The sequence below is a fragment of the Puma concolor genome, chromosome A1 (assembly GCF_028749965.1).
Source record: "Puma concolor isolate L17-30 chromosome A1, mPumCon1.1.hap2, whole genome shotgun sequence".
NCBI lineage: Eukaryota > Metazoa > Chordata > Mammalia > Carnivora > Felidae > Puma > Puma concolor.
Genome location: NC_141667.1, coordinates 218,655,108 through 218,682,243, shown reverse-complemented (window position 1 = coordinate 218,682,243; position 27,136 = coordinate 218,655,108).

The following is a 27,136-nucleotide window of genomic DNA, read 5'->3' as shown; positions in this document are numbered from 1 at the left end:
GTTTATATTCCAAGTGTCCAAGCCTAGGGAGTTTGGATTAGGATTTTGGGATAGAAGTCTTAATGTAGAGGAAAAATAATTGAAAACCCCTCAAATTTTCTCCCAACTCAGAAAAGCTCTCCCCACACAGTCAGGAGAAACAGACAAAGAGTTTTGCTATTGAATAAGTATTTAACCAGAACGGGACGCTCATCATATCAATTGCTAAGAAATTGCAAAGACAGGAATTTCGCCCCCTTATATGGTCAATCAGATTTTAAAGCCAAGAATGTTCCTTACATGTTCTCGAGATAAACAGTAACTAGTCCTCAAGTTAGAGGACTTGAGAGCACATTTGTCACACATAGTTCATCCTAAATTTACCTGATAATTGGGTTGACCATCTGTGTTAGCTAATTGGCTTCATATAAAAGCAAAACAAACTTGTCATAGCCTTATGATGGGAGGTAGTTTTCCAACTTTGAGCGAGGTACCACTAGTTAGGCTCCTACCTCCCCCACCCCTCCCACAATAGAGACTGGGAGATTCAAAAGAATGACTCCCGGGTCCTTGAGAAAGACATTCCTGGGTCATAAACTGGGCAAGGTAGTAAAAAAAAAAAAAAGTCTCAAAAGGGCAGAGAGAATTTACAATTACATGTTTATTAAAAAAAAATACTCTGACAAAAGGTAAGGGGGGGTGTCTCTTCCCTTATTTTTAACAGGGAGAATTAAGCCTTTTATTTTCAATTTTTCTATATCCTAACAAGCTGAGAGTTCTGAGTCCTATAATCAGCAACATACAGGACTGAGAAGCATAGGAATTTCTTGAACAGTAATTCCTGCAATTAAGCTAGAAAAAATAAACAAAACTAACGTTTTTTCTTTCTTGCCATCATACTCTATTCAGGGATTATGCCATTTTTCATCTACTGCTGAGTTTCTGTTATATTACCAATTAATTGTTCTAATTAAGAGAGAAAAAATAAATCATCCCCTTATTTTAAAGACATGTAGCAACCTTGCAACAATTTGTCACTGTTTCCTAAAACACACAGTCTTTTCTGTAAGAGGCAGAAAGTGCTTTCTCTGGGAATCAGAAAGGGTCTTTTCACAATACCCTGGTTTCTAGAGAAAAGTGGGAGGGGGACTGGGCCACCTGGGCTTTGATTTTTTCTAGAATGGCAGTCCTATACCACTGAAGTGAACTTAATGTTTCCACTAAAGAATGGATAAAAACGTCTTCTTTGCCTGGTTTGTGTTCTCTGCGAATTTAGACTTGAAAATTCTTCAGAAATTCACTACTTATCCCTTGACTGATAAATCTAGCTGTGACCTAAGGTAACTTCTCCCCTTCTTAGTGAAACTGTTTGGGGGTGAGCCAGTCTCCAGAGATTCTGGATGGTTAGAAAGAACAGAAGGATTCCAGAATGGGGTGGCAAGAAGTAAATTTTGGAGTCAAATATTCATTCGGATATTCCCCTAAAGAAACAGACATAAATGCTTTTTGTTTGGCTCTGGGACTGAGCTCATGTGAGGATTTCCAGATTAGTGATGAAGTAAACCTGGATATTTAGAACTCATCCTGTTAGGACCTGTTTCTGTAGGGTGGTTCCATTTCTAAAACTGGCTTCTTATGGTTCATTTGACCCTGTTACTATTTCTTAGGCTTGCAGACCAGGCTGCTCAACTTGTGTGAGTTTAAAGTTCTAGAAGTAAAAGCAACTTGAATTGGATATAATCTTTCCACTTTCCATTGCCCACCCCCCCCACACACATCATAAATAATAAATAAATAAATAAATAAATAAATAAATAAATAAATGTATGTATGTATGTATGTATTTAAAATTATAACTTTGGAAGCATCTGAATTTGGCTCAATCGAGTTGAAAGACCTTTTTCTTTAAAAGCCCAAGGATACCTTTAAAAATAATGTTTCTAATCTTCCAGCTTTCTACTCTGAGCCTAGAAAATATAAATGTCACCTCTTAGAGGTTAAATAGCAGTTTATATGTTTGGCTACATGCCAAGACCTAACCTTAAAATTCTGTCTAGCATATTGAAAAAAGAAGGAGCCTCAAATTTTTACAGTTATTTGGCTTTACCTTGGTGAAATTTATAGGACTTTAGCATAACGAATGTATTTAATCATGTGATGGAAGCACACAATTAGTAGATAAATGGGCTAATTTTATTATCTAGATTTTAATAAAGCACTTGCTACTTTGCCTCATGAAGCCAACTTGGAAAATTAAGTAACATTAGCTCAGATGTGAATATTGTCACAAGGGCTCAATTTTGGCTGAAATCCCATAAAGAAAGAATAATGATGGTCATCAATGCATTAAAATTGCAGGAAGATGCCAGAGCAGTGCCTCAGGAAATTGGCATGAGACTAGTTTAAGATAATGTGTCCATTAATGATACAAAAGTTAGAGTAGAAGAGTGGTAGGGAGACAGTATCTCAAGGAGTTTGATGACATATAACTCCTCGTAAGTGAACTCTTTTTCAGTTTTATTTTAGCCATAGTCTGACATCTTGAAATAAGGAATAATCAGAAGTGGTCCAGAAAAGTCTTGGTCATTTTAGATACCCTTAGGTCCTTCTTAAGGAAGTAATTTCACATAGAGGTTAAAAATAAGTTGCATTCACTTTCGAGGTTTGTTTCCTCTAGAACATGGAAACCGGCTTCTGTTAACTATTTTGTACCACCATGTGTTACATTGCATAGCAGGATGAAAATAGCTCTTCCAAGATGTGAGAGGGAGTTGCTGCACTGCATTTTGAAGCATTGGCAAAGCACCAAAATTCGTGTTCAGGAGCTTCTTTTTGAGAATATTGTTAAGGACTACATTGAACTACTCTGAATATTTGGAAAGGTGTTTGTTTCTAAACAGTTGTGTTAGTGTTGGTATGGAGGATCCTAGGAATGGAGGGGAACTAGATGGCATGGAAGGATTATAAATAGACAGGGAAGTCGCTCCATGTTCGTGAAATAACCCAGAGAATGTACTGAATTCATCTTCCTTTTTCATAGGTCCTTTGGGCCTTAAAAAATTATTCACTGTGGAGTGTGGGAGGGGGGGTGCCTGGGTGGCCCAGTTGGTTAAGTCTCTGACTTTGGCTCAGGTTATGATCTCATGGTTTGTGAATTCAAGCCCTGCATCGGGCTCTCTGCTGTCAATGCAGAGCCCACTTTGGATCCCCTGTCTCCCTCCCTCTCTGTCCCTTGCACTCCCTCTCTCAAAAATAAATAAACGTTAAAAAAAAATTATTCACTGGAAAATAGAAGCTCAAGAGCTCAGTTTTGTCCTCTTTTCCATGCGGTTAAAACAGATCCCAAACAATAAAGTACTCTTAACTAGTGGTTGCCCTACTTGGATCTACTCAGTTTGTTTGTTTATTTGTTTATTTATTTTTGCATATCTATCTATATTCTAAGATGTTTTTCTTCCTGCATTTCAAATGTTTGATTTTTGAATCCAGGAGCTCTCATTCAGCATTATGCTGGGCTCTGGGGCACAGGTGAGGGCTTCATCTGTGGGTGGTGGGATGATATGCTGTGGAGGAGGCATCTACTGGCTTATTATCATTAGAAGAACCTGACTTGGAGCCTAGGATGGCAACACTCGCCACTCTAGAACTGACAGAATATTAGGTGAGTCTGATTTGTGGTGGCTGGGGGTTTGTACCCTGGCTATATTGCTGGTTTTAAATAAATGGACCAAAGGCTGACATTAAATATATCAAGAATATGAGTCTCATGGTATGCTAAATAGTGACCTCTTAAGATGTTCATGCCCTACCCCCTGGAAACTGTGAACATGCTAACTCCTAAGGCAGAAAAGACTTTGCAGATATGAGATTAAAGTTCTTGAGATGGAGGGAGTATTCTGGCTAAAGCAGTGGACCCTAAATATAACTACAAGTATCATGCACAGAGGGAGCTGTGACTAGCACAGGGGAAGGCAATGTGATCCTATGAACAGAGTGATGCTATTTGATGATAGAGGGAAGGGACTACAGGCCAGGAATGAGAGGTAGCCACTAGGAGTTGAAAAGGCAAGGAGACATATTCTTCCTTAGAACCTGCAGAAGAAACCAGCCCTCCTGACTCCTTGACTTATGCCCAGACTTATATCTCCAGAACTGTGAGGCAATGAATGTGTTTTATTTTAAGTGACCAAGTTTGAGGTTATTTATTATTGCACCAATAGAACACACATGCAGGTATAATGAACAAGGCACGTCACACTCATGCTCTCAAGACACAAGTGTGAGGATTGCTATTGTTACCTGGAGTGCTATGGATGTAATTGGAAACAGAGTTTCAAGGGCAAAATTCTGGACAAGAGAATGATGTGCATATGAATATAATTAAAGCTTTTAAGATCCAACAGTAAGACTTAAAATGCATGTTCTCTATATTTGGGTCTGTTTTTTGTTTTCTTGAGATTTTTGTACACCTGGAACTAATATAACATTGTATGTCAACTATACTTCAATAATAAAAAAACACTTTAAATGCACAAGGGAAAAACTGGAATAAAAAGGAGTCCATAACGAAAGTTCTGTGTTTGACTAAAGTATTTCCACCTAGACAAACACTATATTGGAAATAATGGCAAAGAACATGGGCTCTTGGGACAAGACCCTGAAAAATTCAAGGGATACAAGATTTTCAAAATGGCTTTTAACCAGATTGGTAGCTTCTTCTACTACCTAGTTGCCTGACCTCAGGTTAGCTTTCCTGGGAACAGACAATTATTGCATGAAATCTACTATAGAACTAAGCCACTTAGATCCTAGTTAAGCTCCATGTCAAGTAGGTGACATGTCCTTGGGGCTGACAGCAGGATTTCATTTTTGCTTTGTTTTCTAGCAGATTTCACATGATCATAGTTAAAGAGGAGAACAGAGGAAAATAAGAAGTGAGTCCCCAGCCTTTACTGGGTTCAGGACTACTTTTGGCCACATGTTCTTTAAGTTGAAATGGGTAGGTTGTTTTCCTGCTGTTAACAGGCTGAAGTATGTCAAAATTTGAAACTGCCCACATTTTTGGAACAAGAGATCACACGAACATAAGAGGATCTGTAAATAAAGTGCTGGCAATAGATTTTTCCTGGTGAAACAGGCCTACTGGATTTCTCAGGAGATGCTTTTAATTCCCAGAGAAAAATATATTCCGCTCTTGATTGTTACACTATTTGACTCAGGGATTTTTACTCTCTTCTGAGTATTTGCTTTCCAGAGAAAACAACAAACTATTAATTAGAACTGCTTCAGAGCAGTGAAATAATAGGCCTATACAACTGGTATCAAGTGCTTAGCCTCTGCTGATTACAGTCATTTTTAATGGATGCATCTTGTAAAAACATAGTATTTTTGCTAAGGACCCCAACTGGAGAAAGAATAAAATACAGAAAACAACAGTATCTCACTTTAGCATAGAAAATAGATTTTTCCCACAGTTTTAGCTTTAATATAATGATGATTCTCCCTGGAGGGGATTCAGAGTTAAGTCCTACTTTTTCCCCCGGCTTATAGGTTTCTGTGTTCTAGGCTCTGAATAAAACATTTTTTTTTTTTAGAGTTTATAGTTTGTGAAAGGAGAAATGTCATGCAACCAAGTAGGTAGGACATACTTACACCTTTACTTAAGAGTAATGATGAGACATGAGACTAGAGGCACATGGGTGGCTCAGTCGGTTGAGCGTCCAACTTCAGCTAAGGTCATGATCTCATAGTTCGTGAGTTCAAGCCCCATGTCGGGCTCTATGCTGACAGCTCAGAGCCTGGAGCTTGCATCAGATTCTGGGCCTCCCTCTCTCTCTTCCCCTCCCCTGCTCATGCTCTGTCTCTCTCTCCCTTACAAATAAATAAACATTAAAAAATTTAAAAAAGAGTAACGATGAAACTTGAAAGTAAAATTTGTTCCAAGTAGTTCCATCACCAACACATCAAGGAATCAGGAGTTACAACATTAGACATTCTAGTCTTAAAGATGCTCATTTTAGAGGCACCTGGGTGGTTCAGTCAGTTGAACATCTGACTCTTGATTTTCGCTCAGGTCATGATCCCAGGTTGTGGGATGGAGCCCCCCACCTTGGGCTCTGTGCTGGGAGTGGAGCCTGCTTAAGATTCTCTCTCTCCCTCTGCCCCTCTCTGCTCACGCTGTCTAAAATAAAATTAAAAATTTAAAAAAATGATGGTCATTTTAGAAAAGAACTCTCCAACAGTTATTCACAGGCATTCCTGTTTTTGTTTACTTACATCATGGTGCATGCACACAGATCTAATCTGAGATCCCTTTATTGGCATTCATTCATCACATATTTACCAAACTCCTGCTGATAGACCCTGTGCTGTGCCAGAGCAGACCCAATGTCTGTCTTTATGGAGCTTATATTCTACTGGGGGAAACAGGGTAACCAAATATCCATGATGGTGAGCAATATAAATGAGAGGACTTTGTTGTCATTCGGAATATTACAGAAGACTTAGAGTTGAGGAGACAGTCAGGGAAGATTTCTCTGAGGAAGTGACGATTGAATTGAGAGCATTAGTAGGACTTGACCAGGCAAAGCAGCAAGGGTGGGGGGGTGAAGGGGAATCCTAGGTAGAGGGAATAGAATGTGCCAAGACTCTTGTTGAGAAGGAACATGGGACATTAAAAGAACTGAAAGATATTTTGGTGCAGTGTGGAGAGTGGATTGCAGAGAGGCAAGGGTAGATGTAAGAAGCCAGTCTGGAGAATACCGTGAGGGTAGATCTTACATTAAGTGTTCTTACCACAGTAAGCAAAACAAGCAGACATTTGCGATAGCGGATTTTCAAAGATGCAGCATCGTTTGAGTAAAATCCAATTGCACAAATACTAGATGACCCTTGAATCTACCAATGATGTTAGTTTGTCAATGCCTGTCTGTTCTTGTACAAAATGAATTAAAATGACAAGATTCCTTTATAAAAATGTTGTCTAATCCAGTAGACACTAGTCATAGCTATTGAACACTTGGAATGTGACTCATCCGAATTGAGATGTTCTCTGAGTCTAAAATACACACTAGAATTTAAAGACAGTCTGAAAAAAAAAAGTAAAACAATTCATTAGTGTCTTAATAATGATTATTGTTCTAATGATATTGTAGATTTCTTTTTTAAAAATATATTAAAGTTAATTCCATCTATTTCTTTTTAAGCTTTTTAATGGGGCCACTAGGAAATTTAAAATAGCACTGTCTTGCATTGTGTTTCTTTGGGCAGTGAGTGCTGCCTTTGAGTGTGAGCCAGGTTTGCCTCAGACAGTACAAAAGAAGACAATGGTAGAGCCACTTTGGAAGATAGTTTGGAGGTCTCTTAAAAAACTAAGCACATTCTCGGGGTGCGTGGGTGGCTCAGTCAGTTAAGCGTCCAACTTTGGCTCAGGTCATGATCTCATGATTCGTGGGTTTGAGCCCTGTGTCGGGCTCTGTGCTGACAACTCAGAGCCTGGAGCCTACTTTGGATTCTGTGTCTCCCTCTGTCTTTGCCCCTCCCCACTCACTCTCTGTCTCTGTCTTCCAAAAATAAATAAATGTTAAAAAAAAACAACAAAAAGCAAACAAACAAAAAAACTAAGCACACTCTTGTTACACAATCCAGCAATCATACTGCTTGGTATTTACCCAAAGGAAGTTGAAAACTTAGATCCACACAAAAACTTGCACATGGATATTTATGGCACTGTGTTCATAACTGCCAAACCTTGGAAGTACCCAATATGTCCTTCAGTAGGTGAATGGATGAATAAACTGTGATAAAAAGGAATGAGTTATGAAGCCATGAAAAGACACAGAGGAATCTAAATGCATATTACTTAGTGAAAGAGGACAATCTGAAAAGGCTTCATACTGTATGATTTCAACTACATGACATTCCAGAAAAGGCAAAACTACAGAGAGAGTAAAAAGATCTGGTTAAGACTATGGGGGAGGGTGGGGTGAACAGGAAGAGAATGGAAGATTTAGGGCAGTGAAAATACTCTGTATGATTCTAGAATGGTGGGCTCATGTCATTATGCATTTGGCCAAAACTACAGAATGCACAACACAAGGAGTGAACCCTAACGTACACTTGTGGACCTTGGGTGATAATGATGTGCCCATGTAGATTCAGTAAGCCTAACAAATGTACCACTCTGGTGGGGGATGTTGTATTGGTACCGACCTCATTAAAAGTATTTAAATAAAAAAATATATGAACATTGTAAAAACTGGTAATTCAGTAATCATATTTGTTAATATTTTATTGAAGAAGTTTAAAAAATAGTGTTTTGAAGCTTTTCATATTTGCCGTGTATTTTGTAAAACATTGAAAAGGGCTTGAAATAGGAGTACATGACAGCATTTCTTATGACTTGATCTATATTATTTGTCTTCCACATTCTAATAAATTGAATAAAATCTATTTGGTTTAGTTCTCCTACATTATTTAAAAAAGCCATGGGTAAAAGAGGGTATATGAGAAATCTACTTTCGACTCCATTTTGCTATGAACCTAAAACTGCTCTAAAAAGGCAGTATATATACACACACCCCAACTTGAGAATTTCTGATGTTAGTCTGACAAATAAGAGATTTTCCAAAGATTTCCAGCTCACTTGCCACTCTGAAAGAGTCAGTCATCTGGACTCTTCCAGAAGTTACAAAATAAACTACAGATGGGGTGCCTGGGTGGCTCAGCCGGTTGAGCGTCCGACTTCGGCTCAGGTCATGATCTTGCAGTCTGTGAGTTTAAGCCCCGAGTAAGGCTCTGTGCTGACAGCTGGGAGCCTGGAGCCTGCTTCAGATTCTGTGTCTCCCTCTCTCCCTGCCCGCCACCCCCCCCCCCCCCGCCCGCTCATGCTCTGTTTCTCTGTCAAAAATTAATAAACATTAAAAAAATTAAAAAAAAATAAACTACAGAAATGCTCATCCTCAGCACCCAGCTGAGTTGTAAAGTAGAGATGTGGTGTGCTCCTCAGTCCTGGCCCTGCTATAGGCCCTGAACACACAGATATTCTCACACAGCCCCTCTCCCTGTCCTCATCAGGAAGACACGGTATGCAAAGATTTTTCAGGAATCCAGTGGTCATTTGATGAATGATGAGAATTCCTGAATACATTTATGTATCTCTGGTAACTAGTGCAAACAGAGAAAGGCACTGAACAAACTGTGCTTCTTGTAGTGAACAAAAATTGTAGTAAATCAAGCTAAAAATTGTGGCCCAACTACAGCTACTTACAAAAATCTCTCAGTCATATATAAAACAGATGAAGGGCCAAGTTGAAAATTTATACACACTTTCTAAAATCCACCAGCTCCTTGGAAAGAGTCTAAATTTTCCACGTGTACACTACATAAATCTCACAAGCGTAAGCAATGCATTTGTCTTCATTCAGCCTTGAACCACTTCATTCCCAAGGGATTGCTTGGCTATTTAAATACAACTTACTTCTGGGGCTATGTACAGCTTCTCAGCACCGTGTTTAACTCCCCCAGAAGCCTTCAGGTTTGAGAGGAAAATCTGGACAGTGATGGTAGATTGTGGATAAATTGTATTTAGGATCATACAATTTTCACAAAATGTCCTGGAGATATGAATGACCATAAGTAGAAATGACATCCAGGCAGGAAGGGGCATGGGGAGGCCATTAAGCCCCTTCTCCTGCCTTCATGTGGGATTGCACCATCCACTGGCCTGGGTTATAAGGGGATCAAACTTACAGGAAAGTTTTGAAGTGGGACACTAAGGGAGAAGTTTGAGTGCAGGCAGGATGCGGTCAGGATATTGAAACCACTTAGGGACCTTAACAGATAATTTAGTATAGGCATTTGTTAACTAAGTCTCAGAGAACTTCAAAGAAGGGAGAAACTAAGGTCTCACCGAGGAAGTAAAGGCAGCAGCAGCTACCACCCCTGGGATGAGGGAAGTGGATGGGTTGACCAGGAGGTAAAGAGGAAGAATCCCATGGAACTGGGAGCCATACCTTGGAGGAGGGAGGCTGCTGGCTGGAGCTGGCTTCTCCCAGCGGTGTAACCAGGCTGCTTCTGAGGGTATGAAAGAAACTGCTGGTGTGAAACCAGCTGCTGTGTGAAGAGCCAATTCTGGAGCGACGTTGACAGCAACAGGAAGCTGAGTGGGAAGGAATAACTTCCTTCTCCCTTCTTCCTTTTAGTTTCTAGTGAAGAACCACGCAGGCAGTAAAAACAAAGTGTGACTTAGGGGTCTCAGCGCCATGTAAGGAGGGGGGTTTAGAGTGAGAGCCGGTAGTCCAATAACCGGTATAACAGCCAAAGTATAAGTTGGTGAGGCTGTATGGCCGGGGCATACATTCAAATAACTCTGCGAAAAGAGGGCTGCCTGGGTACAAGACAGCAAGACAGAAGCGAAGTCGAAATGTAAAACTGGATTAGGGTGGTTCATGGTGGAAAATAGACAAATCCGAGTGTTCCGTCTCCACGCAAACATTATCGAAAGGCTCCTTGTAAGATTCCTCTGTGCAACCTCTCAGTACCTTGAAAAGGGGGGATAACTGTAGCAAATAAGTGAGCTCATCTCTCTGTTCCTTCTTTCAAAGGTATCTGCACCTTAAGCCAAAAAAATTTAAAAAGACAGCTTTGTCTCTGTCTCCTATTAATACAAAGACACTGTTAACATGCTGAAATTACTGTTTCAGGGTCTGCTGCCGTTCTTAGGTGACAGCATCTATTCTTCTGTCTCCGTGATTTTATTCTTCCGGTTTTATCAGGAAGACCACTTGGAAGACATTATGAGAAGAAGTTTTGCTTTGGTTTTCCTAAACACAGAACGCTAGACTCAACATGTCTAGGCAGGAGCACACACTGGAACAATGTGTCCTGTCCTCTATGACCTGGAGTTCCTCATATTTGTACCAGAAAATGAATCACGTATTCAAACACCATCATCGCTGTGTCTTCCTCCCAGTCATATGCCCATTATTACTGCTTTAACCCTAGCTCTCCTCCTGAGCTGCAGTGAAAGAGAAGTGAATGAATTCTACACCCCACTGAGATTGGACTTTCACAGCTATGTTTAATTGTCAGGCTGTCAGAAAAAAAGTGAGATTTCTGTCCAATCAATATCTATCCCATTTCCCCCCCCCCCCACATGCATACACCTACACCCACATGCACATGGTAAAACGGTCTTCTGTAAAAAGAAGAGACCTATAAAATATGAATATTGTCAGAAAATATAAAAATGAAGACATAACAGTGTAACAATCAGATGCACACGGAGTGAGCTGTTTATAAATGTTAGAGGAAAAGAGATAAAGTGGAAGTCAGAGCCTGCCTCATCCATTCACGTCAGAGTAGAATGAATCATAGCAGCAACTGGGATAGTGACTCAAACAGTAATTTTTTTTAAATTTTTTTTTTCAACGTTTATTTTTGGGACAGAGAGAGACAGAGCATGAACGGGGGAGGGGCAGAGAGAGAGGGAGACACAGAATCGGAAACAGGCTCCAGGCTCTGAGCCATCAGCCCAGAGCCCGACGCGGGGCTCGAACTCACGGACCGCGAGATCGTGACCTGGCTGAAGTCGGACGCTTAACCGACTGCACCACCCAGGCGCCCCTCAAACAGTAATTTAAAAGGAAATTTGGCAAGGAGAGGATGAAAAGAGGAGCTGGCAACTCTGTAACCCTTGAGAGTATCTGTTCATGCAAAACTAATGGACCTTGTGTGGCCAACTGACCTCTAACAACAAACCATTGCAGGTGTCTCTGCAAATCGGTATTATGACCTTCCTCCTCATTCTAAAGATGGGTAGGATAAAAGGTCAATGGTGGGTCTCTTCAAGCCACCACTCCCTAAAGGAGATGCCAAGATTTCCTGATTTGGGATTATCAACCCAGAGACATAGCTGATTAAGAGGGTAGCATCACACTAGAAGGCTGGTTACCTTTTAGTAACAAAAACAGCAGCCACATTTCAGCACAGCTGGTAGTTTCTGGAAAGAATGTAGGAAACCAGAAAAGAAAAATGCCTTTAAATCACTAAGCTCTCAATACCCAAATCAAAGTGACTCTTCCAGGCATCTTCACCAAATAGGGGTCCATGGAGGGATGCTTCAGCCCTTCCAGGACCTAGAGTGTCTGCGGAACAAACCAGGACCATAAATTGGACGTGCACAGGTGTTTGCCTCCTTCACAAAACCTGGAGGGTCACATCTTGGGGGAACTGGAAGGGCAAGGAGGCCCAGAGAGGCAATGCTTTCAGTTGCTTATGCTTCTGTCATCAACCACCCTAATCCAATGAGGCTTCCAATGAGACCACAGTTCCTGGTTGTCACTTCTACTTAAAGTGTTTCACCAGGAAGACCTTTATGAGAAGGAATGCTCACCGGCTGGTCCCACAAGAGATACACACGAGCCTCTGGGTGGGAGAAAATTCCTTCAGGAACTGGAGAGGTAACTGATGGCTAGAAGGTGTTTCATTTTTACTCTCTGAGCACTGACGCCTAAAAGAGCATTAGGGCCTTTGGTTCAACTAGCAACTCCCTAGGGATTCCAGGAAAACATTCTTCCCTTGGATTTTGTGACATTAACAATTTCCTTCCTATACTACTGCTTCTTCCCAGGGTGCTGCAATCCTCTTCCTCCTCTGGAGATTAAAGATGGGCTACTCTAAAGTTCCATGGTGGGCCTCTTTCTCATCCTGTCCTTCTACCACAGTGCAGGTGATCTTAACAGTGCAGGCTTTAAATAAGTCCCAGAGGCCAGCAATTCCAAGTTTGCCTGATCTCCCTCCTGGTATCCTGTGTGTGCCCTCAACACCTATTCAACACATCCACTTGAACAGCTAACAGGTATGTCCAATATGTCTACTACAGAATTCCTTATTGCTTCCACTCCCTTCCTAATCTGTTTCTAGGGAGTCTTCCCAGTCTCAGTAACCAATCCTACTACTGCTCGAGGTAAAAACCTAGAAGTCATCTGTCACTCACGCCCTCATCAATCTAGCAGTGAGTCTGGATTGATACAGATACAATACAGATCTCCAATCCACCATTTCTCCCCATCTGCACTGCTCTCCCTCTGATACCAGTAACACCTCTTCCCTGGATTATGGCCATGATCTTAAAAGGATCTCTCTACTCCCACTCATGAAATCTACAGCCTAATCTCTACACAACTCTGCTTACATGATTATTTAAAATGGCATCACTCATGCTTTAAGCTCTCCAATGACATCTTACCCTAATGGAGATTAGAATTAATGATCCTTGGAGTGTTTGCCAAACTCTGTGATATCTGTCCCTTCCAGCCTCACCTCACATTTCTTCCTCCTTTGGTATTACTGCACGTCAGTCCCATGGTCCCTTATTTTTCCTCAAAAACTCCAAGTTCATACTCATCCTAGGACCTCTGCCCTTGAAGTTCTTTTTGCCTAGAACATCTCTTCCCCTCAGATCTTTGCATGCCCAGCTTGTTTGCATGTGTGCCTAGCCTAGAGGTCACCTCTTCAGGTGACCTAACAAAATCTCTAAAGTTTTAAAGTTTTAAAACTTTTAAGGTTTTAATAAAGCTAAAGAGATCCCATAAATACAATCATTGGGCCTAGAGAAGTTTCTTAACAGCTTGGTCCTGGGGGCAGGGCCTTGGGAGCCTCTGAAAAACCCAGAGGGTTTGTCACACATATGACTAGAGCTCAGAGGAAATTCCTTCTCTTAGGAGGTCTTCAGAAAGTGTTTGAGAAGTGCCACAACCTCTATAATTTCTGGAAAAAAGACCGAGACCCAGGTAAGTGCATACTCATGTTACTAGGAGGCCAGATTCAATGATTTGTATTGTGAACAAGTCCTGCACAAGGCTGGAATAAATATAAAAGATGAAAATACAGAGGCCCAGGATAAAGAGATCATGAAAGGTCTGGCCATGTTTATGGCCTGGTGACTAGAGGAAACAAAATGTACCAAAAAAGGAGAAGGAGAAATTCAGGGTGTTGAAGATGAGAAGCCCTTAAAAAATAGTGGATAATTAGTGTAAACTTTCTTTTCAATCCCTCTTGGAGCTAAAGGTAGATTAATGACAACTTGACCTCCTGAAGTGAAGGGCTAGCAGCTGGAAAGCAAAGAAAAAAACTCAGAGAGGATTTCTCCAAATGGGACCAGCTACTGAGCAAAAGGCTGTCACATTAAATTAGACTGGGGAATTTATTTACCAGCCAAGTACTATGCTAGAGGCAGAGAAGGAGCTGCTTAAATCAACTAGACTAGGTTTACCACAGGTAATGGAGCTTAGAGGGTAAATTTTGAAGACCTTCCCACAAGGCACAGAACAGACAGGAGAGAGACTGCCAGGGTATCTGTCACCATCAATAGACAATGACTGTGATTCTCTTAAGGGAAGGACAATTGGGTGACGAGTCCTTCTGTTGATATGCCATGCTGAGTCCATGTGTAGCTGGGTACAGGCTGTGGTGTGAGAAGCTGGACATGTCAAAGAGGGTGACTGTAATTGATTAAAACATGGAATCTGTGAACCTGACCTCTTCGAGGGTCCATAATGTTGGCCTCACTCAAAGTTTCTGGTGTTTAGAATGAAGGGATAGGGATAGGGAGAGAAGAGTTACAGAGCCCAATGTCACGAACATCCCTAAGGGGTAACTAAAACCACATGAGTGAAGCATCTTGGGTGCTCTGCAACTCAACATCTATGCTCTTTACAAGTTCAAGTTCTAATTCTGAATAACTCCATGTAAAACTATGTGCATTTTTCTTTCTTTAAAGGGGAAAAAAACCCTACTTTTCCTCATAATAAAACTAACTACTTGGTTAATACAGGAGGGTGGGATTAATTTTATGAAATCAGATGCCTTGTGTCAGAAAGTGAATAATTAAAATTGTGAGAATGGGAATAAAATTTCCTGGTTCATGTGTGTGCACATGGGTTGGCTGTTTGCAGTTTGGCTGGGTTTTTTGCAATACTCTCAGTAAGGATATGCACATTCTCTGTATGTCTAAATGTCGAAAAATTCCATTCTCTGCACGGACATGACCCCTTTTGCTGGAGATAAAAATCCATCTATGGAAATTTACAACACCTGCATAATCAATATAATGACTATATCCCTTGGTTTGGGGATTTGCCAAAGCAATAAGTGGAGTTTGGAAACTTAAAACTGTTAGTGTAAATTAACACACATACTTTAATCACTAAACTCTTCTGTATTTTAGACTCCGTATCTGCTGAATTTGAAAAAAGGTGGGAATGTGGTTTTTTAAAAAATACATTTTACATTTTAATTGTGATTTCCTTGATTTGAGGAAAGATTGCTTGTTAGATTCCTTGGATATCAAGCAAAATTTCCCCCCACTTTTTAAGAAAATAACTCTTTTTGTGTCAAAAGCAGTCTTTAGTGTCTCGACGGGTTGGTTGGAGATTAGACACTGATAAAAAGGGGGAAAAAATGTAATGGCAACATGCCAGAAGTTAGGAGTTGTTTGAAACTTTTTAAGCTTTTTAATAATTTTGGCCAAAAGCCACTACCTCCTAGCTTGGCAGAACAGGTGGAGGTAATAACTCCACAACCATTTTTTAGTGAAAGCACAGTATGAAGTAATTTTGAAAGGATTATTACACATTTAATTTTTATATAAAAAGTAAAAGGTGATGAAACATATGGTATAATATCTGGGGAGTCTAACATGATGTTTGCAATTGAATTGGGGAGGAATTTGTCAGTAAATTTGGCCTTTCATCTTTTGAGGTGAAGACGCGTTTTATCTCATTCTTGGTAGAGATACTACCTTAGAATGTAAAATTGTGGGTATGGGCAGGGCATATTACAACTGATACCCCAAACTATGGCTACTTGTATTCCAGCAAATGGAATTTCCTATGTTTTTACATTTCTCTGTGCAAACGGGTGGGGCCCGACCTCAAACTGTCTAAAAATTCCATGAATATTTTAATATATATAAATATAAAGTGAACATGGAAGTATAACCGAAATGTGCTGTTTATACTTTTCTTTTATAGTTTGATTTTGTGAACCTAGACCACACTGTAGAAGCTCATGAAGAAATTGTCAGATTTAAACTTTCTGGTGAGAGTTTTTACATTATAATTGTGTATACATTTTTTATACTTTTTTTAACTTATGTATTCATTTGTACCTTCTAAGAGGCTATAAATATTGACAGATTAAATGTGACCTGAAAACTCTTAATATCCCAGAAACCTTTTCCACTAATTTAATGGAAGCTTTTTAAATATCCAAAAAAAGCATGGTTTGAATTAGATCTGCTTTGCTCAAGTCTCATTTTTACCCCTTACTTCAGCACCTGGACTTTCTGAAGAAACAGTCCTCATTTTATGATTCTGCACCCCCACAGCAGACTGGCTAACTACTGTTCACTCAAGGCAAATGGGCAAGAAGACTACTCTTACCTGAAAGGTTTATACAAGGATGGAGAAAAGAAAAGGGATGGATTTTTTAAATACTGTAATATTTTAAAAACAAAGGAGGTAAAGTATCAACCCTGAATCTTTCTGGAATAAAATCAACATCAAAAAGATCAATTACTTCATGAATGGGTTAATACAAAAATAGATTCTAATGTAAGGGAATCTAGTTGATAGTCCCTCACATTCTCCTGCTGTTCCCTGGCAGAAATGTCAGGATTTCTTTATTTTTGTGTAGCCAGTATGTGCTCTGATCGTGCCAACATGGAAGATCATTTGAATTTCTCACGTTTTGGAGCTTACTCCAAGAGGAAAGAAAGAAGCAACAAAAACAGAAATAGAAATCACAACCTCTGCTCTGTTCCCAGGGGTGTTTCATCTGTGTATCCACCTTTAATCACATTAATCCCACAGCCCAAAATAGGATGAATTCACAACCTAAATAGATGATAGCAAAAATGTTTAAACACGTTTAGTGCCAATGTTAAATATTGTAAATGTAAAATATACCAAGTGTAGATACATTTGTGTGTAAATAAGCATGAACACAGAGTTTGGGAACATCTCATACTGAAAAAGATTAGAAGCAAAACAAGTACAGGCTTGAGTGAGCTGGCCTGGACCTCAAGAGTAAGCAGCCCTATCTCTAGGCTCAGGCAGGTTGGACATCTGCTCTGAGACCCATGGAATTGAGCACAAATCACCTGAGCAAGGACAATAAAATTCACTCCACTGAAGAAGAGAACCAGGCCAAGAAAAGAAGCCCCACCAGTTGCACCCTATCACTAGGCTCTGTGTTTCTGTACCTACTGCTAATGGAAATACTTACATGTGTGTGCATGGATGTGTGTGTTTCTGTCCCCCACTCATAGAATGCAAGCTCCAGGGAGCAGGGCCAACATGTCTCTTCACCACTTGATCTTCAATTCCCAGAACAATGATTAGAACAGAGCAGGTAAGTGCTTGCTGAATTTGTCAATGAGTTCTGGATTCACACAACAAAGGCACTTTATATCACTATAGTAGACATGAAACCCATTTTTCTTTTTTTTTTTTTTTAATTTGCATTATGTAGTATATTCTTTTTTTTTTATTTATATATGAAATTTATTGTCAAATTGGTTTCCATACAACACCCAGTGCTCATCCCAACAGGTGCCCTCCTCAATACCATCACCCACCCTCCCCTCCCTCCCACCCCCCATCAACACTTAGTTTGTTCTCAGTTCTCAACAGTCTCTTATGCTTTGGCTCTCTCCCACTCTAACCTCTTTTTTTTTTTTTCCTTCCCCTCCCCCATGGGTTCCTGTTAAGTTTCTCAGGATCCACATAAGAGTGAAACCATATGGTATCTGTCTTTCTCTGTATGGCTTATTTCACTTAGCATCACACTCTCCAGTTCCATCCACGTTGCTACAAAAGGCCATATTTCATTTTTTCTCATTGCCACGTAGTATTCCATTGTGTATATAAACCACAATTTCTTTATCCATTCATCAGTTGATGGACATTTAGGCTCTTTCCATAATTTGGCTATTGTTGAGAGTGCTGCTATGAACATTGGGGTACAAGTGCCCCTATGCATCAGTACTCCTGTGTCCCTTGGATAAATTCCTAGCAGTGCTATTGCTGGGTCATAGGGTAGGTCTATTTTTAATTTTCTGAGGAACCTCCACACTGCTTTCCAGAGCGGCTGCACCAATTTGCATTCCCACCAACAGTGCAAGAGGGTTCCCGTTTCTCCACATCCTCTCCAGCATCTATAGTCTCCTGATTTGTTCATTTTGGCCACTCTGACTGGCGTGAGGTGATACCTGAGTGTGGTTTTGATTTGTATTTCCCTGATAAGGAGCGACGCTGAACATCTTTTCATGTGCCTGTTGGCCATCCGGATGTCTTCTTTAGAGAAGTGTCTATTCATGTTTTCTGCCCATTTCTTCACTGGGTTATTTGCTTTTCGGGTGTGGAGTTTGGTGAGCTCTTTATAGATTTTGGATACTAGCCCTTTGTCCGATATGTCATTTGCAAATATCTTTTCCCATTCCGTTGGTTGCCTTTTAGTTTTGTTGGTTGTTTCCTTTGCTGTGCAGAAGCTTTTTATCTTCATAAGGTCCCAGTAATTCACTTTTGCTTTTAATTCCCTTGCCTTTGGGGATGTGTCGAGGAAGAGATTGCTACGGCTGAGGTCAGAGAGGTCTTTTCCTGCTTTCTCCTCTAAGGTTTTGATGGTTTCCTGTCTCACATTCAGGTCCTTTATCCATTTTGAGTTTATTTTTGTGAATGGTGTGAGAAAGTGGTCTAGTTTCAACCTTCTGCATGTTGCTGTCCAGTTCTCCCGGCACCATTTGTTAAAGAGACTGTCTTTTTTCCATTGGATGTTCTTTCCTGCTTTGTCAAAGATGAGTTGGCCATACGTTTGTGGGTCTAGTTCTGGGGTTTCTATTCTATTCCATTGGTCTATGTGTCTGTTTTTGTGCCAATACCATGCTGTCTTGATGATGACAGCTTTGTAGTAGAGGCTAAAGTCTGGGATTGTGATGCCTCCTGCTTTGGTCTTCTTCTTCAAAATTACTTTGGCTATTCGGGGCCTTTTGTGGTTCCATATGAATTTTAGGATTGCTTGTTCTAGTTTCGAGAAGAATGCTGGTACAATTTTGATTGGGATTGCATTGAATGTGTAGATAGCTTTGGGTAGTATTGACATTTTGACAATATTTATTCTTCCAATCCATGAGCAGGGAATGTCTTTCCATTTCTTTAAATCTTCTTCAATTACCTTCATAAGCTTTCTATAGTTTTCAGCATACAGATCCTTTACATCTTTGGTTAGATTGATTCCTAGGTATTTTATGCTTCTTGGTGCAATTGTGAATGGGATCAGTTTCTTTATTTGTCTTTCTGTTGCTTCATTGTTAGTGTATAAGAATGCAACTGATTTCTGTACATTGATTTTGTATCCTGCAACTTTGCTGAATTCATGTATCAGTTCTAGCAGACTTTTGGTGGAGTCTATCGGATTTTCCATGTATAATATCATGTCATCTGCAAAGAGCGAAAGCTTGACTTCATCTTTGCCAATTTTGACGCCTTTGATTTCCCTTTGTTGTCTGATTGCTGATGCTAGAACTTCCAGCACTATGTTAAACAACAGCGGTGAGAGTGGGCATCCCTGTCGTGTTCCTGATCTCAGGGAAAAAGCTCTCAGTTTTTCCCCATTGAGGATGATGTTAGCTGTGGGCTTTTCATAAATGGTTTTTATGATCTTTAAGTATGTTGCTTCTATCCCGACTTTCTCAAGGGTTTTTATTAAGAAAGGGTGCTGGATTTTGTCAAAGGCCTTTTCTGCATCGATTGACAGGATCATATGGTTCTTCTCTTTTTTTTTGTTAATGTGATGTATCACGTTGATTGATTTACGAATGTTGAACCAGCCCTGCATCCCAGGAATGAATCCCACTTGATCATGGTGAATAATTCTTTTTATATGCCGTTGAATTCGATTTGCTAGTATCTTACTGAGAATTTTGGCATCCATATTCATCAGGGATATTGGCCTGTAGTTCTCTTTTTTTTACTGGGTCTCTGTCTGGTTTGGGAATCAAAGTAATACTGGCTTCATAGAATGAGTCTGGAAGTTTTCCTTCCCTTTCTATTTCTTGGAATAGCTTGAGAAGGATAGGTATTATCTCTGCTTTAAACGTCTGGTAGAACTCCTCTGGGAAGCCATCTGGTCCTGGACTCTTATATGTTGGGAGATTTTTGATAACCGATTCAATTTCTTCGCTGGTTATCGGTCTGTTCAAGCTTTCTATTTCCTCCTGATTGAGTTTTGGAAGAGTGTGGGTGTTCAGGAATTTGTCCATTTCTTCCAGGTTGTCCAATTTGTTGGCATATAATTTTTCATAGTATTCCCTGATAATTGTTTGTATCTCTGAGGGATTGGTTGTAATAATTCCATTTTCATTCATGATTTTATCTATTTGGGTCATCTCCCTTTTCTTTTTGAGAAGCCTGGCTAGAGGTTTGTCAATTTTGTTTATTTTTTCAAAAAACCAACTCTTGGTTTCGTTGATCTGCTCTACCATTTTTTTAGATTCTATATTGTTTATTTCTGCTCTGATCTTTATTATTTCTCTTCTTCTGCTGGGTTTAGGCTGCCTTTGCTGTTCTGCTTCTATTTCCTTTAGGTGTGCTGTTAGATTTTGTATTTGGGATTTTTCTTGTTTCTTGAGATAGGCCTGGATTGCAATGTATTTTCCTCTCAGGACTGCCTTCGCTGCGTCCCAAAGCGTTTGGATTGTTGTATTTTCATTTTCGTTTGTTTCCATGTATTTTTTAATTTCTTCTCTAATTGCCTGGTTGACCCACTCATTCGTTAGTAGGGTGTTCTTTAACCTCCACGCTTTTGGAGGTTTTCCAGACTTTTTTCTGTGGTTGATTTCAAGCTTCATAGCATTGTGGTCTGAAAGTATGCATGGTATGATTTCAATTCTTGTAAACTTATGAAGGGCTGTTTTGTGACCCAGTATGTGATCTATCTTGGAGAATGTTCCATGTGCACTCGAGAAGAAAGTATATTCTGTTGCTTTGGGATGCAGAGTTCTAAATATATCTGTCAAGTCCATCTGATCCAATGTCTCATTCAGGGCCCTTGTTTCTTTATTGACCGTGTGTCTAGATGATCTATCCATTTCTGTAAGTGGGGTGTTAAAGTCCCCTGCAATTACCACATTCTTCTCAATAAGGTTGCTTATGTTTCTGAGTAATTGTTTTATATATTTGGGCGCTCCGGTATTCGGCGCATAGACATTTATAATTGTTAGCTCTTCCTGATGGATAGACCCTGTCACTATTATATAATGTCCTTCTTCATCTCTTGTTACAGCCTTTAATTTAAAGTCTGGTTTGTCTGATATAAGGATGGCTACTCCAGCTTTCTTTTGGCTTCCAGTAGCATGATAAATAGTTCTCCATCCCCTCACTCTCAATCTAAAGGTGTCCTCAGGTCTAAAATGAGTCTCTTGTAGACAGCAAATAGATGGGTCTTGCTTTTTTATCCATTCTGATACCCTATGTCTTTTGGTTGGCGCATTTAATCCATTTACATTCAGTGTTATTATAGAAAGATATGGGTTTAGAGTCATTGTGATGTCTGTATGTTTTGTGCTTGTAGTGATGTCTCTGGTACTTTGTGTCACAGGGTCCCCCTTAGGATCTCTTGTAGGGCTGGTTTAGTGGTGACAAATTCCTTCAGTTTTTGTTTGTTTGGGAAGACCTTTATCTCTCCTTCTATTCTAAATGACAGACTTGCTGGATAAAGGATTCTCGGCTGCATATTTTTTCTGTCTAGCACACTGAAAATCTCGTGCCAATTCTTTCTGGCCTGCCAAGTTTCAAAAGAGAGATCAGTCACGAGTCTTATAGGTCTCCCTTTATATGTGAGGGCACGTTTACCCCTTGCTGCTTTCAGAATTTTCTCTTTATCCTTGTATTTTGCCAGTTTCACTATGATATGTCCTGCAGAAGATCGATTCAAGTTACGTCTGAAGGGAGTTCTCTGTGCCTCTTGGATTTCAATGCCTTTTTCCTTCCCCAGTTCAGGGATGTTCTCAGCTATTATTTCTTCAAGTACCCCTTCAGCACCTTTCCCTCTCTCTTCCTCCTCTGGGATACCAATTATGCGTATATTATTTCTTTTTAGTGTATCACTTAGTTCTCTAATTTTCCCCTCATACTCCTGGATTTTTTTATCTCTCTTTTTCTCAGCTTCCTCTTTTTCCATAACTTTATCTTCTAGTTCACCTATTCTCTCCTCCGCCTCTTCAATCCGAGCCGTGGTGGTTTCCATTTTGTTATGCATTTCGTTTAAAGCGTTTTTCAGCTCCTCGTGACTGTTCCTTAGTCCCTTGATCTCTGTAGCAAGAGATTCTCTGCTGTCCGCTATACTGTTTTCAAGCCCAGCGATTAATTTTATGACTATTATTCTAAATTCACTTTCTGTTATATTATTTAAATCCTTTTTGATCAGCTCATTAGCTGTTGTTATTTCCTGGAGATTCTTCTGAGGGGAATTCTTCCGCTTGGTCATTTTGGATAGTCCCTGGCATGGTGAGGACCTGCAGGGCACTTCCCCTGTGCTGTGGTGTATAACTGGAGTTGGTGGGCGGAGCCGCAGTCGGACCTGATGTCTGCCCCCAGCCCACCGCTGGGGCCACAGTCAGACTGGTGCGTGCCTTCTCTTCCCCTCTCCTAGGGCGGGATTCACTGTGGGGTGGGGTGGCCTGTCTGGGCTACTTGCACACTGCCAGGCTTGTGATGCTGGGGATCTGGCGTCTTAGCTGGGGTGGGTAGGCAAGGTGCACAGGGGCAGGAGGGGCAGGCTTAGCTTGCTTGTCCTTAGGTGATCCACTTCAGGAGGGGCCCTGTGGCAGCAGGAGGGAGTCAGATCCGCTGCCGGAGGTTTGGCTCCGCAGAAGCGCAGAGTTGCGCTGAGCGAGCAAGTTCCCTGGCAGGAACTGGTTCTCTTTGGGATTTTGGCTGGGGGATGGGCGGGGGAGATGGCGCTGGCGAGCGCCTTTGTTCCCCACCAAACTGAGCTCTGTCGTCCGGGGGCTCAGCAGCTCTCCTTCCCTTTGTCCTCCAGCCTTCCCGCTTTCCAAGCAGAGCTGTTAACTTATGACCTCCCAGACGCTAAGTCGCGCTTGCTGTCGGAACACAGTCCGTCAGGCCCCTCCGCTTTTTGCAAGCCAGACTCGGGGGCTCTGCTTGGCGGCGAGCCGCCCCTCCGCCCCGGCTCCCTCCCGCCAGTCTGTGGAGCACGCACCGCCTCGCCGCCCTTCCTACCCTCTTCCGTGGGCCTCTCGTCTGCGCTTGGCTCCGGCGACTCCGTTCTGCTAATCCTCTGGCAGTTTTCTGGGTTATTTAGGCAGGTGTAGGTGGAATCTAAGTGATCAGCAGGCCGCGCGGTGAGCCCAGCGTCCTCCTACGCCGCCATCTTCCCTCTCTCTCCGAAACCCATGTTTCTTAAAGCCTGATTCATATGTGAAATTAGAGAAATACTGTTTGGTCCCCACGTGACAGAACACAACCTGAAGGCTATTTTGCAGTACAGGCAGAATGCGACGTTTTGAATACTATATAAAGTGTGAACTGTGGGGTGCAGTGAAGGGAAGAATGAAATGGGAGGATTCAACCTTTCTTTTTTAAGTATATTTTTTAAAGTTTATTTATTTTTGGAGAGAGAGGGAGGGAGGGACTGAGGGAGAAAGTGAGTGGGGAAGCAGCAGAGAGACAGAGAGGGAGAGAGAGAATCCCAAGCAGTCTCTGTGCTGTCAGTGCAGAGCCCCATGTGGGGCTGGAATCAAAGAACCATAAGATCATGACCTGAGCAGAAATCAAGAGCAGATGCTTAACCTTAACTGACTGAGCCTCCCAGGCACCCCTTGGGAGGATTCAACTTTGAATAAGAACTTGATTGGCCAATGAGCTGCTATTGTTCCAAGGAGACAAGACTAACCAATAACAATTTCCTGCCTTCCACTGGATGTCCCATATGGTTGATATTGTTGGGTTCACTTCAGTTACCCTTTTAAGTCACAGCAAGACATCTATAATTGCTTTTCTGTGTTAATTACTCAGTTTGATTGAGATCTCTATTTCTACTGGCATTTTCAATGCATACTTACTCTAAAATTTAGTGGTGCATTTGTAGGCTCTTAAGCATTTCTGGCCATGATATTCAAATCCTACTTCCTAGTGGAAAGTTTAGACAATAAATTGGAATACAAAACAGCTTCTTGCTCTAGCAAACTCTTACATTCTGTGGATTCTGAGAAAAAGAAGATTGAACTCTGGAGTCTCACTAACCCAGAATGTTCTTGCAGATAAGCCAATTAAACTAGGCTCATTTTCATTCAATGGGTATCTCCTGGTGAATAACAAAATAAAAAAAATAATTATAAGGCCACTCATTAAAATCATATTTTCCATGATTATATAAGAAAACTGCCATGATCCAATATAAATAATACCATGACATGAGTGTTATAGATGTTTTCTTTTTATACTTTTATTTTTCAATTTCCCTAAAAAAAAAAAACCCCATGTTTAGTTTGAAAAAAGAAGATTTGAAGGTTTTAGATTTGTAAAGATCTAGAGCGATATAAATTCCTGAATGTAAAGTTTTAAGTTTTATAAACTAAAAAACATAATTTTAGAATTGAGGCAAAAGTCAAAAGTGGTCTGATAATTTGCTCTTTGAAATAATTCCCCAACAGTTTGTTGTATTAACTTTTTACTCAAGTATCTTTTCGCTCTAAGTGTTGGCTGAAGCAATATGAAGGCAAGATGTACAATTCTTTATGCAGTTCTCATTAGTATTTTCTAATTTCAGCAAATTATTTCTTTTGTTGTTCTTTGCCACTTATCATACACTGTTTACAACCTTATCAACTATCTGCAAATAAAATCTATTCCTTTCAAGACAGTGCATTTCTTAAATGCTTTTACTTTTAATTGCAATATTTTTCATGTTGAATTTGCTTAAGCTACATATTCTGTATTCAAGCAGATGTTCACGAAATAAATATTCATGTGGAGTTTATGTGGCTCATAATCCCATGTATTACAGATTTTTTTCAGATGAGTCTACAGACCTTATTTTCTTCTCACTTAAAAAATGCACCCAGAATAATATTTAAATTACATTTACACATAAAATAAAGATATATAGTCATTTTAACTACCTCTGCACTGTCAATAATTAACAGGAAAATATAGGCTGACATGCTCTGGATTTATCTCTAATGGGAAATGCATTTGCAAGTGCTGTAATTCTGTATTAGCACAGTCTTTTCCTGGGATGTTATCTGCCAACAAGTTTTTTTGTTTTTGGTTTTGGTTTTAGTTTTGGTTTTCAGATACTCTCCTGTCCCTTGTAAGGTAAAAATACAGTTCAAATATATATACATATATATATATATATATGTATATATATTTCCTCTTAGTAGTCAGGTGAATGCCTCCATTTGGAGCAGGTAGTTTTAAATCCAAATATGAGTATTTGCAAACTTGTGTTTTGAGTATTATATAAATTTACAAGATTAAAATTTAATATAGACCAAGGGATCTATTCTTTTATGGGCCAAAATGCAATCTCCTTAGGGATGGCATCATATTCATTTTTTAAATCTTTATTTTTTAGAGTAGTTTTGTATTCACAGCAAAATTGGGAGGAAGATATGGGGACTTCCCAAAAGTCCCTGCCTCCACACATGCACAGCTTCTCCATTACCAACATCCCCTTCCCAAGTGGTACATTTGTCACAATTGATTAGCCTACATTTGGTATATCATAATCACACAAAATCCACAGTGTATGTTAGAATTCACTCTGGGTGCTGTGCATTCAATGGGCTTGTACAATCGTATAATGACATATATCTATCGTAATTTCATAAAGAATATATTTACTGCCCTGCAAACCCTCTGTACTCCACCTATTCATCTTTTCCTTCCCCACAATCCTTGGTAACCACTGATCTTTTTCCTGTCTTCATAATTTTGTCTTTTTAAGAATATCATTATAGTCAGAATCATATAGTATGAAGCTTTTTCAGATTGGCTTTCTCCCTTAATTATATGCATTTAAGTTTCCTCCATGTCTTTTCATGGCTTGATAGCTCTTTTCTTTTTGTTGCTGAGTAGTATTTCACAGTATGGATGTACCACAGTCTATCCATTCACTTACTGAAGGACATCTTGGATGCTTCCAAGTTTTGGCAATTATGAATAAAGCTGCTATAAACATAATGTGCTTGTTTTTGTGTAGATATAAGTTTTCAACTCATTTGGGTAAATATCGAGGAGCTTGATTACTGGATCATATAGTAAGAATATATTTAGCTTTGTAAGAAGCCACCAAACTATCTTCCAGAGTGGCCTGTACCATTTTGCATTCCCACAGTAGTGAGTGAGAGATCCTGTAGGTTCACATCCTTTCCAGCATTTGCTGTTACCAGTGTTTTGGATTTTTGTCATCTAAATGGGTGTGTGTTTGTTATCATATTGCTGTTTTAATTTGCTTTTTCCTAATGACATATGGTGTTGAGCATCTTTTCATATGCTTAGGAGACAAAGAATCTAAAGCGGGCTCTAGGCTCGGAGCTGTCAGCCTAGAGCCCTACACGGGGCTCAAGCTCACAAACCATGAGATCATGACCTGTGAAGTCGGACACCTAACCGACTGAGCCACTCAGGTGCCCTTGTGATTCTCATTCAATTGCAACACTGAAGACAGAACAGAGGCAGAGGCTCATGAAGTTGCTCTTCTCTTATACCACATGGCTGAGGGAGGAGCTGCCCTTCCTTGGTGACAAGCTTTTATAATCAATAACTAATTTCTTTGTATTTATAAGGCTTTTTGCCTCTGATCTGAATGGCAGTATTAACCCATTTTTCATTATTTGCTGAAGGATTGAACTTAAAGATTCAAACTATGGAAGAGCTATTAGAAATCACCTGTTTGAGACTTTTTCATTCGGTGTCTAATAAACCTCAAATGGGGAAACTAATGAGGCCCAAGAGTTTGAGTGACTTTTCCTGCACCCCGTTCATTCACAGGCAGAAAAATAACTGCAACACAGGTCCCTATGTACTTACTGGGTGTTCTTTCCACTTCACCATCTGCTTCTTGTGTT